The 13,765-nt window shown below is 41.2% G+C and overlaps 1 protein-coding gene across 1 annotated transcript in view; it reads left to right on the top strand.

Annotated features, from left to right (window-relative positions):
* RELL1 (RELT like 1) overlaps positions 1-13,559 on the top strand; it is a 57,634-nt gene extending 44,075 nt beyond the window's left edge. The window contains exon 7 of the mRNA XM_037529286.2: positions 11,500-13,559. The gene's annotated coding sequence lies outside the window, so the exon portion shown is untranslated. The remainder of the gene's footprint in view (positions 1-11,499) is intronic.
* Positions 13,560-13,765: the final 206 nt, after the last annotated feature.

Genomic DNA, 13,765 nt, shown 5'->3' with positions numbered 1-13,765 from the left:
TCTGGCGTTCTTTCTGCTGCTTCTCTGCTTCCGCTTCAGCTTCTACTGCTGCTGCTGCTGCTGCTGGCGTCCCCGTGACGCCGCCCTTAAAAGCACAGTCTTAGCTCAGCTGAATCCCATCTACCTATGCCCACACCCTATTCCAGGTGCCCGCCATCAGGCATGCATTCAGGACAAGGATCCATCATCTATCCTGATGGCGGAAGGGCAGAGAAGCCTGACATTTTCTTTACCCTACAGAGGGCCTCCCTGGTGGTGCAAGGGGTTGAACACAGCACTATGAAGAGATCTGCAGCCTCTGCATCATGAGTTCCATCCCTGGCTGGCCAGGGAGCTACCCACACGGTGCAGCAGATTTCTCCTGACTCGCCTACTGCTCCCCTCAGTAGTGTATTTCAGTCAGTCTGCCTGTTCTGTTCCTCACTATGTCTCTGGTGAATCTTCTCATCCCCCGCATCTCTGACCTGTGCCCCAGCACTTGTATGTATAAATAAATAAATCTTAAAAAAAAAAAATAACATTAGAGCTTTGGGCTCTCGTGACATCTCAGAGAGCTCTCTTAGGAATTTGGGCCATTTTCTTGTTTCTGTTCAGATGACCTTAGAAAAAACCATTTCCTTTTACTGGAGGCGGACTCAGAATTAGTAGGAAGGCAATTGAAAACTTTTGCTGAATTAAGTTCTTTTCATTATGAAGAGTATGAGATGGGATAGATTCAGAGGTTGTGTGGTTGGAATTTTCTGCACTGGACTGTGCTACTCTCTGCAGGGAGTGGGGACTCAGAGTTCCCTCTTTGCCAAGACTGTTTCTCAGCTCCCACCCTCCTTGCTGTGCACCTGTGATCAACCCCAAGTTGACTGTCCTGACCTTCATCTCTTCCTCCAAAAGTGAGCAAAGGAAAGCTTTAGGCCTTTTTTTTCCAAATCAAAAGTTTTATTAATTTTTTTAGCACCGTAATACTGGTTACAACACTGTATGTGATTTAGAGGAAATGAGTCCATACCTCCTCAGATGTATGTCACCACACCTCCCCACCATCAGAGAACCCACATAATTCTCATAGTCCTTTATGATAGACCATTGGGCCCCCTCCTCCTCAGTGTTGCCCCCTCAACCCCCCCCTTCTCTCCCTTCCCCCCTCCACCCCCAGACTCAATTCGCAGTCATATTTCTAAGGTTTGTTTTGGTTTAGTCTGACCCTTTGTTTTGTTATCTGTATTCCACATATGAGTGAATTCATTCAGTATTTCACTTAGCATAATCCCCTCTGGTTCTATAAGCAATTTCTCCCTTCTTTCAAGCCCCGTGACAGGCAGTGTGGCCACAGGTCCCATAGCGGCCCTTGATTGCTGAGCTCCACTGCATCAGGGCTCCTTGTGTCAACTCTCTGCGGGAGGAGATGGTGCTGAAAGCTTCAGTTACCACTAATTAGTTGATATTTTTTTCCTCTACAGTTTATATATTTTTTTCAGGGCAAAATATATACTTATTTAAAAAGCAAGAGGATCTTAAATTTGATGAAAGCCCCTTCATTTGATTCACTGGTCTTAAAAGGGGGATGATGTATGCATTTGTAAAAAAATACAAGGGCCTCCCTGGTGGCGCAAGGGGTTAAGCACAGCACTATGAAGCAATCCCAGCCTCTGCAGCACGAGTTTGATCGCTGGCCAGCCAGGGAGCAGCCCACAAGGCGCAGTAGACCTCTCCTGTCTCTCCCGCTGCTCCCCTCAGCAGTGTGTTTCACTCAGTCTGCCTGTTCTGTTCCCTCCTCTGTCTCTGGTGAATCCTCTCACCCTCCCTCCCCTGCATCTCTGGCCTCTACCCCAACTCTTGTATGCATAAATAAATAAATCTTTTATATATATACACACACACACACAACTACACCTCAAACAACCATGGCTGGGGTCACCTGGCTGAATTTTCAGTTGCCAAACACATTTTTAAGGGGTCAAAGCGCCACTTTATCTGTAATGTTTTTTTTGTGGAAAACTAATTGCATTGAATCCACCTTAAATATGGAAGTGGAAGGGGGAGGTTAACATCTGTCTGGGACTCTTCAGTGATTGTGTAAAGAATAGGCATGTAGTACTGGCCAGATGAGAAAAGCTGAGGGAGGGACAGATATTTAAATGTGCCTTCATGAATTACAGGTAATAATATCTTCACTTTACATATGAAGAACTAGGCTCAGAGGGATTAATTGTCCACAGATCCGTGGTTTAGGTATTAAGACAGCCTGGCTGGAAAGAAATCCACACTGTGAGGCTAACATGCTCAGTGGTTTTGACATTCAAGGGGGCTTTGCTTTCTCCAACAAAGAAGAAAAATCTCATTCAGTTGAACTCAGCAGCTCATAGATCATTTCAACATTATCAGACTTCCCTAGGTATGGCCTCCTGTGTTCTCCTAAAGGGACTTCTATTGTCATTTGCTGTTAGAACTGCCTGGATCAGGTTCAAGTCTGTGGGTTCTTCTGTTTTCTTACAGGTAGACTAAGATCATAGACCTGAAGATCTCAGAGCAGCTGTGATTGCTAGTTCAGGGCAATTTAGATAGTGACATCTCGTAAGAATATTGATTGAGCCCCTTCCTGGTATCAGTTCCCAGGCTGCAGGGACACACAAGAGTGGCCCTGCTCGCTTTTGCATATTCTGCTCTATTGTTTTTTATAGACTTTTCTCCCTTGTGCCTCTGGTTCCCTTGTTTCAGTGTAAGGCAGCCCTAAGAGGTTATAGAGCTTGTTCAAGGTCACGCTGACAGTTAATTCTGGAGCCTGGACTTGGGCTACCTGATTGTTTAGTTCCTTCCTTGCTTTCAAGGTATTGGATGTTGCAGGTATTTGAAACTGAATCATTTTTTAAGACATATGTACAATAAAATATTCAAGCAGCAGAATAGACTCTGTGGTGAAAATAATTCTTAAAAAAAAAGCAAGTCTTCCCCCTGTTCATCTCCTTCTTCCCCACCCCTTGTATCTTCCCGACCCCTTCCAGGGGAGGATCATGGTTGCCAATGTCCTCTGTATCCTTGGGAAGACCCCACGTGTCCATGCTTATACAACATAATTATATACGTGCAGCCCCTCTTTCAGCCCTTGCACCCGTGAGAGTGCAAAGTGCACTTTGCTTTTGTTGAAGGTGATGACAGGTGATTCTGTGCACTGTTTTGTTGTAATTCTCCCATGTTGATTGAGCCACAAGGAATGAAAATGCTGGATACATGTTAAAAGTTATAAGCTCTTTTGTTCTTTGTTGTTGGGAGTAACTCTAAAACACTTATAGACATCATTGGAGCGCTTTGAGGGGACTACAAACTTAATTCCTTCTCATCAACTACATTATTCTATCTAAGCCATCCTTTACCTTCTTGTTCTGTGTACATGAGGCTAGAACATGTTTGCTAGTATTCCCAGAGTTTAGACAACACAGGAACCAGAGGTTTGCCCTGCCTCCCAGCTCCTTGACATAGTTCTCCAGGCAGGTTTTGCATAAGCATTGCTTCACTCCCAGGAGTTGACTCCTGACCCTCAAAGTTCTACCCCACTTTAGCCATTCCAGCCTTTTGGCAAGAGGACTAGAACTTGGGCCTTTTCACCCAGAAACTATAGCATCAGAGGTAGGAGGAGACTTTGGAAGACTTGAGAACAGACTTGGGGGGACTTTAGAGACATGTTTGCCTGTAACTAAAAAGGAGAGAGAATGCTGATAAGCAGACTGTCATTTTTCTTTGTTACTTGAGACATTGATCTCTGCTAACATTGAGTAGCTTAAGTATATAATAGTGTCTGTTTTGTATAAGTAGTGGGACTGGGGTGCTACCTTGTCCACAGTCTAGGCTCTGAATCACGCTCTGTGATCAAGTCCTGGTGTGCCACTTTGAAACTGTGTCATCTTGGATGCTTTACTTAACCTCTGAAGCCTCTATGTCGCCATCTGTAAAGTGTGGATAACAATAACAATACCACTATCTCATGGAAATGTTGTTCATTGGCACTTACTAATAAGTGCTAAATAGACCAATGTTAGGTGTTCTAACTATTACATTTTATCAGGCAAGCACTATTTACACATGTAGCAAATAAATGTGTGAAAAGTTAATGTTCTTGATTTTAAAAAATTTTCCTGAGGTTCAGGGAGGCCAGATTAGGTATAACCTGTAAATTGTTAATTTGATACTGATGTTTATTTGATACTGATGATGGGTTAGCTAGCTCCAGCTCATGAGTCAATGGAGAGGCCGTGTCTAACTTGTTGGATTTTCTTCTTAGAAAGAGGTGGTACCATTCAGAGTCATAAGATATTCTAGCTGTAGCTTAGCTACAGACAGTGAATTATACTATATTGAAATGAATAGGAAAGTGCTGAATTGTATTTAAATCATTCCCATGCAATTCTTTGTTTTTCTAAGTACAAAATAACTTTTGACGTCATTTACATTTTACTTGGAATAAAGTACTCTGAACCTCACATTCCCAAGGGCTGGCAAGTCACAAGGGTTCAGTACTGTCACTTGGGGAACCACTGTTGCTAAATATATGAGCCCATTTAAATTGCTACAAGGATATAAATCAGTGAAGAGCAACCTCAGACTTCTCAGAAAGCTCCAAATAATGTGAGAAGATTCAAAACTACAAGAAGTGCAAAATTTGTCATTGGCATTATTCAATAAAGAAGATAAGATAATTTGCAGGACTATATATTTTCTCTTTACACTGCTTAGAAAAGCTACTTCCATTTTGATTGGAAAAGAATACCTAGGAGAGTCCTCTTTTTTCTATTATGACCCACCTACCTAAAAAGCTGGCCACTATTGATGTTAAAAAGTTAAAATTTTAATGACTAGACCCTCCCAAAATAGGGGTGGAAGTGGCAATTCATGGAAGATGCAGTGGCCAGTGAGCATGGAAAATCAAATGACATCAAAAGACTCCACTGTGATAATGAAATCACATTTTGCTCTGAATTGGCTGAATATTAACACCAGCAGGACAACATCACAAATGGGACTCTTCTGAGGGTGTGAGGAAACACCCTGAATTATCATTCATAGACTAAGCGTGCATGTCTTGTGAAGTCCCCTGCAAACTGGCGCCTCCAATTCACCCTGGTTAGCATACTGGGGTGAAGAGGGCGAGGGAGTAGGGGTTCTAGATGGGTGGCAGATTGGAAATGTCAAAAACTTAAGCTTATACCCTTTGACCGAATGATTCCAATGATCTCACAGGGGACTGGAAAGATAATATTCAAAGCTGTTCACTTTAGCTTTGTTTGTAGAGTAAATAACCGGAAACAACTTTAAATATCTATCAATGGTGGGCCATTTAAATGAATTATGCCCTATTCATTTAACAGAATGGCCTGCAACTGCCGAGGGGGAAGTAGAGCTTTATGTGTGGACACAGCATAGCTATTATACATTATCAGATGAAAAGACAAATTGTAAAACATACCAGTTCTTTTTAGGAAATGATATGCCACATCTCTCATTTTGTCTGGAGTTGAAGTGGATTGTTTCAACTTCCTTTCTACAAGTGCCAGCTTGTGTGAGGACTGCCTTCTTACTGCCTCCCGTGCCTTCAGGCGGTACTTTGTGCACAGTTGGCCCTTAGTAATTCCTGTTAAGGGTCTGATAATACCTCACTCATTTGGTTGTAAATCTCTGCAGTGGGCTGTGGTGGAGGACAGTGGGTGTTTGGGTGGTGGGTGTGGTGTGGTCATAAGACCTGAGGAGGACCGTCTATACCTCTAAGATACAGACAACATTGCAAACCAGTGTTACCTCAATAAAAAAAAAAAAAAAAACTTTGCTCTGCTTCCCGCTCTGGCTCTGGTGAATTCTCTCACCCTCCCACGCTTCTGACTGTACCCAGTGCATGTATAAACAAAACAAACAAACAAATAAATAAAAACATGCCTCTATTAAAAAAAAAATTTAAAAAAAAAAACTGTGAAGATTAGCTGAATTCTACTTGCACACTGTTTTGAAGTTGATTTGAAAAATGATTCCCTTAATTCAAGGTGTATAGTTCAGAATCGAGTTATGAATATATTAGTCTAATATTTCTGCACTCCAAAGTTTTGTAGTTTGAGTTACTGAGATTTTATAAAGTAATAATCCAGCTTTTAAAGGACTCTGTCATGCCTGTTTCTACTTCCCTTTCTTTGACTGCTGACCTCAGCTGACTTTGTAGTGTTGTGTTTGCAGGGTTTGTTCTTTGGAAGTTGTAACAGGGTGGTCCCCAGGAAAGGGGGAGGTTCCCTGCCCCACCCAAGGGAGGGTGGAGCTGAGCAGGAAGAGGAGAAGCTGCAGAAGAGACTGAGGAAGGAAGCAGGATGGAGCCAGGAGACCTGGAGGAGGTGCATGGAGCAGAGAGACACATGAAGAAACTGCGCTTGTCTTTTGGTCCTGGACTGGGTGACACAGATGTGGGTGAGACCCATGGGGAGGTGACAATGGCAGCTTTTATCTTGACGTTGATTTTGCTCTTTTCCTTCCGGGCTTGTCTGGTTGTTTCTGACCCTTTTCTGTGGGTCCCCACTGGAAGATGCTTTAGACTTGTGGCAGGCTTTGGGGCCTTGCTCTGGGCCAATCCCATATGGATGGACTTTTACCCACGAGGGGACGGGTAACTTTGGGTGCTTCATTTAGAAACTAGACTCTTTGCCTTACCTGTATTGTTTCCTAGTTTTATTAAAGTTCCTTCCCATTAAAGTCTCATATGTTTTGTGTTGATGCGGCGGATGGCAGAACCCATTTAGAATAGGCAGGTTTGCGGGGTTTGGGCTGCCCCTCTCCCTGTCCTATAACAAAGTGAATTCAGTTCTATGGTTATTATCAGTTAATTAACATTCGTGTTGGTTTTTCCTCATGGCTTAAATTCCTAGATGTTCTTTAATCTATCAGGCACCTTGTCAGAAAGCAGAGGCTTGGGCTTCAACCCTGTAGGTTCTGTTTTAGTAGATAGTGGGTACAGCCCAAAGAATCTGCAATTTTAGTAAAATTTGAGTCAATTCAGAGGCATATGGTAGAAACTTTGACTTAAAGAGATTGCTTGGAATTGCCTAGATTAGCACGAATCTCTTGTGACTTTGAAATAAAAATAGAACCTTTCTTTTTAAATAGGAAGGTCTTCTCCATTTCTAAAATTTAACACAGTTTCAATCACAGCACCACCTCCTTTCCTCAGGACTGCAAACACAGGGCTCCTGGATCACTTCCTGCTACACCCACCTGCCCATCTGCCAGCCTGGGCTTCTGGGCTGTCCCAGTACCATAGTGTCAGGTTTCAGCCACTGGAAATTGCTGGCAGGTAGCCAGAGTGGGGAGTAGAGTCTGATACAGGATAGTACCCCCCCACTAAGTGGGACTCAAGACTTCAAGGACTCAGCTTGAGTCTTGAAGGATCATATTGTTGGTGAGGTATCTGACTACAGGAAGCTTTGGGACTCAAGTATGAATCTTATTGCTGCAGTAACTGTTCCTGTGAACAACTTTTCCCTATTTGTTTTGTTTAAATGTATCTAGAAAATTTTTTTTCAAAATTTTTTCAAAATTTTTTTCCAAAGATTCAACATCAAAAATTTATCAAGTGTAAAAATCCAGTCTGTTTGATCCTGTTAAAATAATTTCACAAGTAGCTACCAGAAACAAGGTATATACAACAACCTGAAGAATTAGAAGAAGGAGCAAACATTTTCCTTTCTAAACAAAGAAGAGTGAGCCCCATCATTTGCATTTTTCCTCTCCTGTATAATTTTAGTGTCTTTGACACATTTCTTTTTTTTTTCTGGAAAATTCTTAATCCAGCTTGGTGATTCTGTAGCCTTGTTCAATGTCCTATAAGTGCTCTTTTGATCCTTATTAGAATTTAGGTTTTTAACATCATTTAACTTTTCCTCTGTAGCTACAATGACTTCCTTAGGGAGTGGCCCTGCCAGCATTTCTGGTTTCTGAGTTTACTTTATTGTTCCCCATGAAGGTGGGGAGCAGAAAAGTGAGGGGACCAGAAGATCCCCATGGACGACTCTGTGGTGATTGGTATGACAGCACAGCCTGAGGACGTGGGCTTCTGGGTCTGGCTGTCTGAGCAGAATTACTGTTTCACCATTATGATCCATTATGCCTCATTGTGATTGTGTAGCCTTGGGTGAGTTATTAACTTCCTTCTATGAAAATGGGAATCCTGGTTGACTCATGGATCCTTGGTAAGGTTGGGTTCATGATCTAGAGTGTTTAACCTGGCAGTGCTTGATGCGTCGAACGCCTCTGTAAATGTCAGCTGTTCTTCTTGGTTAGCCTTTTCCTTCCTTAACACACTTGTCCTTTGAGGTCTTAGTAGTCACTGTCCATGAATCTGCGTAGGCTTCTGGTATCATCAGACATGTCCCAATTTTTAAAGGGACCAGATTCTTTTTCCTAGAGAGTCTTTTTTAACAAGATGTCCAAATTGAAGACAGCGCCTAACTTTTGTGGAACCATGACATCATAATGGAACTACAGTTTTGTGATTACAATTGTGTAGTGAGCAATAAGCTTTAAGGAAAAAAGTGACTTCTTTCCAGATAGTCACCTTTTGTTTTTTGAGGTTCTCAATGTCTCTCCATCTGTGTTGTTTTGTGAGGGAAACGATCACAGTGGGGATTTCTTAATTGTTTTTTTCCATGTAAGGAAGTTTTGTTTACCTTTTTTACCTTAAGCTTACACATGTGTAAGACTATCATCAGCAAACTTCCCAGAAGAGAGAGGTGAGGCTTGGTAGATAACGTGGGGTTCTTAATGGTGGGAATGGAGAACCAATGGAGTGTTTTCTCCCCTCTAGCTATTCCCGCTAGTGTTTCTTAGCAGATTTGCCAGCTCACAGATGGTTTTTACCTTAAGGTTCTGTTGTAAAGAAAGACTATTTTAAAGACTGTGTTTATGGACATGGGTACATTCCAACTGTAGGGTGAAATTGGAAGAAAATTAATTAGCAAGGTAAAAATGCACCAGGACACAGTCCCAGAAATAGGGTCACAGTTGGAAATTTACAAGGCTAGTGCATGCGGCGTCTTCTTTCCCCTTAGATTGTCACTTCGATTAGACAGATATATACCTAGAAGTTGATAGTGGCTGGGCTGGTTAAGTGGTGCATTTCAATAAGTGTGTGTTGATGGTGAAAAGGGAGAGGCCAGAACTGCAAATCAGTGCTGGTAGCTTTTAATAGAACTTTAAAAAAGATTAGCTGTAGTTTCTCTGCTCAGTTTCTGGCATCAGTAGTGAGTTAAGCAACAATTTGTATTTTTACTTCCTCTCTCAAAGATACAGTATACTGTGCAGGTTTTGTTAGCTACAGACAGCAGTTATTGCAGAAAGCCAATATGATCGTTTAGGGCAGAAATTGGATAAGGACCATCATAGCCTGCCCATGCGTGTATACAAAGTGCTTGGCCTTACATTAGGCAATGAATGGGGCTCATCTTGTGGAAAACCCCAACAACCCCATGGGGGAGTGAGAGCTACAGAAAGGGCCAAGATTCAACAGCTGACAAGTAGGGGTCTGGACTTGAAGACAGGTCTCTGGCCGCAGACCCCTCATTTGTAGCGCAGCCAGCCATCCGTCTTGTGGGCCTACTCCATAAAATTGGTCAAGTGTGTGCAAAGGACTGTAAGTGGAAAGTCCCCTTATGTTGAGATGAAAATGCTTACTGTGGCGAAAGATTACATTCTGGACCTGACATCCTATGCCCTTGATCCTTAAAAGAACAAGCAGTATTTTCCTTGATATAAAAATGTCTAGTCTAAGGGAGTAGGTAACATAAAGAAGAGACAAAAATAGTTGAGTACCTGTTTTTGAGATGGCCTACTTTGAAGTTTCACTGGAAACATTCTTTTACTTTTTTTTCTCCAATTAGGACCATTTTGGTATTTCTCCACCTATGACCTTTCTTCCTTTATCCCTCCTAGTATCTTCTATATCAATCAACTTTCAAATGAAAGTATTCCTGACTTCCAAATATGTCACAAGTTACATGCTGAATATTTTCAACACATGTGCTTTTTACCGGTTCATGTTACCTAATATGAATTCTTCAGTGTCCCCAAAGCAACTGGGCTTGACTTTGATCGGTTTTATAGATCAAATCCATAGTTCAGCCATGCTAGATTATAGCAATGCAGTGCAGGGAATTACTCATTTCATAATTAATAATTCTATGCGTTGTTTTAGGGACCAATGTTTTATTTTCTCTTTAACTAGGGATAAGGGCCCTTTATTCCATCTTATAATCACTATGAATATGATAAATGACAGAGACAGAAAAGGGTGATATGAATAACATTAGACTATATATCTTGAAGGATGAGCTGTAAAATGAGTAAAATATAAATATATAAAATAGAAGGACACAGCAAAAAGTCAATACAAATTGACATCTATTGACTTTCTGCTGTTTCCTTATATTTCTGCAAATTGGTTTCATCTCTTAGTTTTGTTCAGCGGCATAAGCAAACACAATTTTGGCAGACAAGAGAAGGTTCTGTTCCTAAACCTGGAGCAGGTAGGCCTGCCTGGTGTGTTTGCTTTAGCATACACCCGCGTCTCTAGAATGTCCTGAGTTATCCCAGTCTTTAAAACAGGAATGCAAAGGGTGCTGACTGTCACTTCGATGAGACAATTGTTAAAAAATGAAAAAACAACCTCATGCTTTGAAATGTAGACAATGTAGATCATAAGTTTGAAAGGAGCTTTCTACAAGGAGCTATGGTGATGGTTCATGGGTGATGCGATGGTAGGAGATTCATAGGGACTACACCTGAGGTGAGAAATCAAAGAGTGTACAAAAACAAACAACAATATAAGAAAATAAAGTTTCATCAATAAAATAAATAAATAAATAAAAGGAGCTTCCTTTGTAACGTAAGCATAGACTTTGGCTGGACCTCGGTAACTCAGGGTACAGTGAGGACCTGAGACCAAGGGTTTCATCATCCTGTCCTTAGTTGCCCAGTGAATTCCCAGACAAGCTGTGCTTGTGCTATAAAGAAGCAGAGTTAACTCTATTAGGTGTGACTTTAAAAGACACCTCACCTGACACATAATGGGGTTCCTGTGGCCAAGCATGTCCGCCCTGCTGCTCGTTGATTGCAGAATGTGGTAGAGTAGTCAGAGAACACGTTCCTGAGCATGAGTGGCTCCTGAGTGGTGGCAGAAGGCCTGCCAGGCCCCTTAGAATCCTGTGTGCAAACAGAACAATACACTCAGCCTGCTGGGGTCCACAAATGCTACTCTTACTGGTTTTGTGGAACCTTAATAAGGGGACCTTGTGGAATTGTGGGACTAGCGTTTCTTAAGACTGAATTCTAGAAGGATGCATAACAGGCAAGGAGCGTGGTGGGGTGGGTAGGACTTGTGGGGTGAGGACAGATTACGGTTCCTCTGTGCTGGTAAATCTTCAGGCAGGTTCATAGGTGAGATGTTTACCATCTGTAAAGCATCACCTTTTTTGTTTTCTCTTGCAGGAGTGACTTTATTTGAAGAGTTCTAAGAGACTGAAAACTTACGAGATATGAAGTTGCCTAGGGAATATTTTTTTATCTTTTGTATAGTTTCTATCGTGGAATCTGCAGTCACGTGAATAAAAGCTGAAAGGGAATAAATACTGTGCTCTGCTAGCTACAGAATGCATTTTGCTTTGAAACAGTTTTGATTTCAAAAGTCTGATGAAAAAATTACGTTTCCAGGGAAGAAAAGAGCTCGGTGTTTTAAATCTCCCCCCGGCCCCAGGCCAACTCCTCATCCCTGGCCTTGGTGTCCACACTGCAGTGTCTTCCATGTGCTCACTATGTACAGTGAAACTATTTGTGTACAGCCTGTGTTGATGTCATGTGCGTTCACATGTGTGGTGTGTGGCACGTGTGCACACACTTCTTTCTCCCCAAACCTTACATTCCATTTTGCTACTGGTTGTAAGAAGTTCCCTTATGGTTTAACTGTTACAAAAGATAAAGATGACTCTTCCATAAAATCCTCCAAAAGGCAGATAACTCTTCAGTGGTGAAATCCCCATGAAGATAATCTGAACTGGACCTGAGAGATTATTCCCTGGGACCCCTAAGATCATGGAATCCGATGGAACCAGGTACTAGACTTTGGATCCAAGACCAAGAATTCAGTGTTAACTCTTGCTACTATTATCCCATCCCCTGGTCAGTTAAAAATTTTGAGATTTTTTTTTAACCCAAACTAAGCAATTCTCATTTAGTTCAATGAAGGGGAAAATGTATTAAAATAAAATGTTTTGTTTTGACAACCCAAGGACAAGACAAAGCCAAAAACTCCCCTTCTTGGTGCAATATGGGAAAGTAGTTCTGGCATTTTCTTTGGGGAACTTCCTGTTTTCTATCTGGTAACTAATGCTGTTATTTACACAATTCTTGGTGGTTTCTTTCTCCTGTCCACCTGGAAAACCTTTTTTTTTTTTTGCGTTACAGTTTATGAAACAAACACCTGTAAGAACCCACAGGCAAAGATAAATTTCTGTAGGTCTGGGCTGAGGAATGGGGCATCCAGATCCAGGGAAATCTCAAGGCCTCTGTGTCAGTGTTGGCTGTTGCCTGGAGCACTTCTAGTTGAGAGAGAAAAAGCACATTTTTCATATGAATCCCTAAAGGTGATTTTTATAAATATGTACTGCAAAGTATTCACTGTAAATACACTCATTCCATTCTGTTTCTGTCATCAAACTGAACATTTCTAACCTTTTAAATGAATGGTAGGTTTAATTTCATGTGAATTTTTACTGATAACAAATTAAAAGATGTGTATGTCTATGTATGCATATATGTGTATATATACATACACATACATACACACTAGACTAGAGGAAGTCAGTATGGAAACCAATTTTCAGGTCCAGAAAGTAGCAACTTAGGAATTTTGGGGTATGTATTAGTGTAAATAATATATGTGTGGTTTAGGCCAATAACTTTTCTTTTTTAAAAAGCATTTTTGCTTTAAAGATACTATACCTTCAAAATGGTGAGGGGTAAAATGTAAGATATTCTTCAGCTTTAATTATTTTTCCATAGTATTCAGGTTAGAGCACTTTTTTTTTTTTTAAACAGCAATACAACAGGCAAGAGAATACTCAAAAAATATTTAAAATTGTATTGAGACCAAGAGTACATTTTAAATATTTTATAATACTTGAGCAGTTTTTGTCTGGCTGGCTTCCAAATATGCCAAAAGTCAAACATTGAATATTTTCAACACATAAGCTTTTTACTGGTTTATATTATCTAATAAGGATTCTTAAGTGTTCCCAAAGCATCTGATGTTTACACCCCTGGTGTTTTCCTCCTTTTTTGGAAGGACTGGGCAGCCACAGCAAAGTTAGGCTACAAAACACTAACATGGACTAACTTCTGGTGTAATCAATGAGTTGGCTACCACCTTGATGTAAAAATTTGTAAAGGAGATTTTTCACCATTTCGAGTGTCAAATGTATTTTTAACTGTCTGGTTTGTACTTTTATGACTTTTGTACTACCAAAGCAGAGTTAAAAATAAAAATGTTAAGCACAGAATGCTGTTTTGAAATGATCTGTTGGTTGGTGCCCTGTACACAGTGAGAGCTCAGAGTTTGCTTGTTCCTCTTGTTTTTCCCTAATAAGCTCCAGTAAAGCCCTGCTCCCCAGACTTCCTCAGCTCTCCCTGGTCCCCACGTTCGGGGTGCTCATGGGATACCCTTCTGACAACAGTCACTGGTCTGAGTTCCTTCTTTCCT

The sequence above is a fragment of the Talpa occidentalis genome, unplaced genomic scaffold, assembly GCF_014898055.3.
Source record: "Talpa occidentalis isolate TD23 unplaced genomic scaffold, MPIMG_talOcc4v2.1 talOcc4.6, whole genome shotgun sequence".
NCBI classification, from domain to species: Eukaryota; Metazoa; Chordata; class Mammalia; order Eulipotyphla; family Talpidae; genus Talpa; species Talpa occidentalis.
The sequence above is the reverse complement of the archived record's forward strand: the minus strand, read 5'-3'. Positions and strand labels throughout refer to the sequence as shown.